Here is a 6,031-nt window from a genome sequence, read left to right as displayed (position 1 = left end):
CTTAATTAGAGGCCTAAAATCTAAATAAACTTCACATGCATTTATTTAAATTTTATTTTTCTTACATTTTTAAATGCAAAGTATTACCTAATATTTTTTTATATATATAAATGATTTATTCGATTTCTTTTTCAATTATTAGTTTTAAATAAGATTTTATTAATTTAACGTTGAAAAATATTATTTTACTCGGGCAATCATTATATGAATTGTTAACATAGTTCTACAAGTAATAAGTTGACAAATTTCAAATAAATATAAGAGTTAAAACCATAGCTTTGATGAAGTTGATAATTTGGTTACCCCACAATTTACTATGATTGTTGTAATGCTTGAAAATCTAAGAAGAAATGGAAAAAGAATTTACAATTCAATTTGTTCCACACTTTTTTACTATTAATTGATATTTTTGACAGAATATTACTCTAACTTATCAACAATTTAAAGAAGAGAGTGTAAAAGGAGTTAAGAAGAAAATAATGTGAGTATTAGTAGAGAGAGTGTAAGAAAATAAAACAATATTTTCTTGATTTTTTCAATTTGAATTGGGTTGAAGAGAATAAAATAATAATTTTAAATATATACTTTTTATCATAAATAATTAATATTTTTCTTTAAAAAATTAAAACATAATTTATTCTTGGTAAAAAATTGAGGCCCCTAAAATTGGGGGCCTAAGGCCAATGCCTTATTTTTGTATACATAGAGCCAGCCCTGATAACTTATACATGTATTACTTATATGGATTTCTAAATTGTCAATCAAACATCGTATTGAGTTCCTATCTACCTACCCAACATCATATAAATTATACAAAAACTACTGCATAAATTCTTCCTTATCCGGTTACTAACTAATTTGATGCAAACACTAAGTCAATGAATTAATAAATAAATAAATAAATAATTAAATAAAAACCTCAAAAAAATTACCATCTTTTACATATACTATCTCGTGTTGCTTTAATGCCAAGTGAATATTTTGCATTAATAACCTAAGCATACTTAAGATAAAAAAGTAAAATTGAATAAAAGAAGAAGATTCAATTCTTTATATTCTACGCGTAAAATTATGTCTACAAATGTTGACTTTTTTAAGAGCCCGTTTGACTTAACTTTAGGAAGAAAAAATAGATTTTTAGTAGTTTTTAAGAAATCAAATTTTAGTACTCTCTGTCCTATTTTTATTTGTCCAGTTTTAATTTTTTATTTGTTTTATTTACTTGTTATTTTTGACAGATCAAGAAAAGACGATATTTTTTTATCTTTTATAACCTCAATTTATTTAGAGAGATAATATTTTTGAAAAAGTTAGTTACTCTTTAATGATAAATTGATTTTGAAATTCTGTCAATTAATAGGGGTAAAATGGTAACAAATATTATTTTCTTAATAAGTGTGTCAAGTTAAAAATAAACAAGCAAATAGGGAGTAATTTTTAAGTTAAAAATGAAAAGTAGGGGAGTATCTACTGTTAACTTTTAACGTCTTTTTTTATATCATTTAAACTTATTTTAAGTTATTTTAAATTTTACCAAACACTCTCCAAAATTAAAAATTACTTAAAAGTAAATTTAATCAACTATTAAGTCAATCCAAAGAGGCTCTAACTCATTTATAGTATCTAATTTTAACTTTCTAGTTTGAGTATTTTATTATAAATCCTCAAGACCTGGTCTTTCTATAATAAATTTGTTACAAATAGCAATACTATCACTATGTTTTTTTTCTTGAGGTATATGTATATTGCCCATGAGCTTTTTTTTTCCAATCTAATTGCTTTTCTTTTCTTTTCAAACATTTTCATTTTATCATTAATAAAATAATTGATATATAGCCGAGTATAATCAAACATCTTCATATAATTAAAAAAGTAATAAACAAAGACTCCTAATTAATCCGATCTGATTAACTCAAAAGCGGAGTTTAAGAATGGCGATTGAGGTAAAGCCATAACCAATTACTCCTCCTCCGTTTCAATTTATGTGGCACTTTTTGGATTTCAAGATTCAAACAAGGTTATCTTTGACCGTAAGTTTTTCATATATCTTTTAATTAGTTTAAATTGCCAATTATTGTGACTTGTAGTACTTTTTACATAGTTTATAAATATATAAATTTCATTTCAAAATATTTGAAGATTTCACGTGCAAATTTTCGGTCAAACTTAAACTGTTTGACTCTCGAAAAATGAAAAATGACACATAGATTGGAACAGATGGAGGCATCGTTTCACAATTTATCACATTGTATTTAGGAAAAATGACAGAAATCCCACCTTTAAGTTCTCTTATTACCATTATCCCCTATTAGTTTTACAAATCCCCAAAATCTCTCATTTTCACACATCAGATTAATGTATCAGCGCATCAGATTAATGTATCTCGCACATCAGATTAGTGTATCTTGCACATCAGATTAGTGTATCTCACGCATCAGATTAGTGTATCTCGCGCATCATATTAGTGTATCATGTATAAAATGTACATCAGATTAGTGTATCATATATAAAATATAATGTATCTTACTTACGATTAATGTATCTCGCGCATCAGATTAATGTATCAGCGCTTATATTATTGTATCCGTTTGAGGGATTTCTGTAATTATAAACTTATAAGGGACAAATGGTAATTTTGCCTTAAAAGTATGTGATTTATGTCCTTTGCCCTTATATTTATATTTTGTTGTATATTTTTTATGAATATAATAATTAAATAGACTTTATCGTTTTCGACTTTTCATTATTACATAATGTCACATATCAACAATTTGAAAGATAAACTACAAAAAGGAAGTAAGGTACGTGTTAAAGTTGTTATAATAAAGTAGGGTAAAAAATAAAATAAAATTATTAGGAAATAAGCATAGAAAAAATGAGAAGAAAAAAAAATAATGACGCCATTAGACTAATCAATCTCTACATAAAATAAAAAATTTCGTCATTATATAATAATTAGTATTAGTATACCATATAATAAAATTTAAGTGTAAATAATATTCGAAACAATTGAAAATATTGAAATCACAAAAACTGTAATAAGCTTTAGTGTGCATATAGCACTATCCTTAAAAATACTTTATCCGATGGAAGAAAATAGTTTTATATATTCTTGATATCATCTTTGGCCAAAAAGGGAATGACTTTTGAGTGTATACATAAAGATCATACCATAAAATGACTAAAGAGCTCCAAGCCTCCAACACTAGATTAAGAATAATGGATATATAATTAAGCAGAATAATGAATCTGATACAATTGGCTTTAACTTCTTGTTGAAGAAATGTATATCAATGTTCAATAATTCTCATAATGAAAGTCATAAAGACCAATTAAATGTAGAGAAATGTCAAAAATACTCCCTTCATTCACTTTTACTTGTCACAGTTTAACTTGGCACATCCATTAAAAAAATAACTAATGATATAGGTATTTTACCAAACTATCCCTATTAAATAATGTCTTGAAAAATAAGTATTTAATGCCGAGGGTAAATAATAGAAAAAAAATTATTATTTTTTCTTGATATGTCAAAAATTACAACTAAAAATGAAAATCTATTGTAGGAATAAGTGACAAGTAAAAAAGAACGGAAGGAGTAATTATTACTCTTTCCGTCTAATATTAGATTGACATTTTTTATTTTATACGGTGATTAAGAAACCATTAATAGATTGATTAACTTTACAATTGTTCTTTGTTCATATTAATTAGCCTCTTGAAAAAAGAAAGTTTTGGATCTTCAAAATTTGTTTAAAACTCTCAAAGGTCATATCAATTGTAGGGATAATGGGAAAAAATAAATAATATTCTGATTTAGATAATTTTTTGTTATAAGATGTCAAGTCAATCTAATATAGGATTGAGAGAGTATATTTTTGAGATATTAATATTATATTTTCAAAACAATTATTGTATTTGAATTAAAAATACAATACAATATAACAGCCATCCAAACAAGCCATTGGATGGAATTTGAATAATATAAAGAATTATCACATATTAACATAAAATTCTTAACCTTAGAGTATGTATAAGAATTTGTAACGCAATTCACGCAGGACATAGATCAATTAATAAAAAAGTAAGGAACAATTAATAACAAGAAGCTAATCAACGAAGATTCCTAAATCATTCTAATATAGCAACTGTTGCATTTGTGTCGGATAAAATTGGCCATTGGCCTTGCATACATAAGAATCAAGGTGTCAATTGTCATCTATGGATAGCCATGGCAGAATAGGAAGTATTGAAAATATCTCTTAATTTAGCATAAATTATTAATTTCATTCTTAAATTATTGACATATTTTAAAATCATCATCTACTTGATTAACTAAATTTAGATACACCCTCGTTCTATCACATAACATAACAAGTGGTCTCAAACTCTTTTAGGAGCATGATGCTCTTAATGAAAAGACGAGAAAAGTGTTGAAACATGAGTGTATTTTACTCATATTGTAAGATTGAGAGTGTATTTAAATTCAGTTAGTCAAGTAAAAGAATGTTTTTAAGGTTGTCAGTAGTTCAAAGATGAAACTAATAATTTGCGTCGAATTTAAGAGTGTTTTTAATATTTTTCTCCTCTAAATTTTAATTACAAAATATTAAAATATAAAGAAAAAAATTGCATAGTCAATAAGAAGTGATAATATATATATTAAAAAGCATATTTTTTTTCAATAAAGTAATCAGCATCAGTCGACACTCCTCAAGTATACTTCGTTTCACCACAGACGGGTAGCTTAACATGTGACACCCTTAGAGGATAATGAGAGTGAGTACTAATGATGGAGTATTAATTTATCATACTGCAAAATAGTAAAAAACAAACTTTTAAAATGTCAAAAATTTGGTATGATAGTACTATTTTTAAAAAGTAAATATTAAAATTTTCAAATATCAGTCTTACCTATATTCCCATCCTGTAGTCCCTCTTTCTTTACCCTATATAATTTTTATTTTTATATAAAAAAAAATAAAAATCTAAAGAATGTAGTTGAATTCCCCATTTCCCTACAATTTTGGCAATTTAGAGGGCGTTTGACCATAAGAAATTATAAAAATGTATTTTTTTTCTTTTTTCCGTCTAAATTATTTATAAAATATTAAAAGTTACTTTAATTTGTATTCATGATTAAACACAACTCTTTTAACATCATTTTTTAAAAAATACAAATTTTTATTTCAAAAGTTCAAAATGAAACATGATCAAACATAACTGGTTGGGAACAAGTTATCCCAGGATTAGTTATCCTGGAGTTTGCTATCCTGAGATAACTTATCACATCATATATATGGGATAACGTATCACATCACTATGATATAAATAGTGGGATAAGTTATCCCAAACATGACAATCAAACAAGATACAAAAAATTTATCCCATCAATATTTTTTTATTTTATTACTATTTATTTTTATCTCTCACACCAAGATCCAGAAAACCTCCATCATTTTTTTCTTTCTAGAGACAAAGACCGGCTAGTGGGTAGGTGTGCCAAGACTAGTTTAATTTAAAAGTAAGGAGGTGCGCTTGTTTGTTTGCAATCCAACTTGATGAGATTTTTTGTTTTTCTTTTTTTTTCAATCCACCATTGAGGCATTGACTTAGAAGGTCTAGCACCATTAAGAAACTTCTTATTTAGTATTCTCATTATCTCTAATTACTTATCCACTTTTAAATTGACATATTTATTAAGAAAATAATGATTGACATAGTAAGTTTATCATTTTACCTTTATTAATTATGAAGTGGATTAATTAAAAATTTATGATTTTCAAGAAATTTTATCTTTTTCAAAGTAATTAATTGAGGATATAATAGGTTAAAGAAAATTGTCCTTTCTTAATTTGTCAAAATGGACAAATAAAAAGGGACAAGTAAAAAAGGAAAATTGGACAAGTAATTAGGGATAAATGGAGTACCTTTTTTCTATTGGATAATGCTAAATAACCAAAAAATTTGGCCAGAAATTTAAAAAAATTATGATATTTTTTTATTTTAAAATAAACTGATCTTTTTTCCA

The sequence above is a fragment of the Solanum verrucosum genome, unplaced genomic scaffold (genome assembly GCF_900185275.1).
Source record: "Solanum verrucosum unplaced genomic scaffold, falcon-dt-bn FXZP01000182.1, whole genome shotgun sequence".
NCBI lineage: Eukaryota > Viridiplantae > Streptophyta > Magnoliopsida > Solanales > Solanaceae > Solanum > Solanum verrucosum.
Note: the sequence above shows the minus strand (reverse complement) of the source record.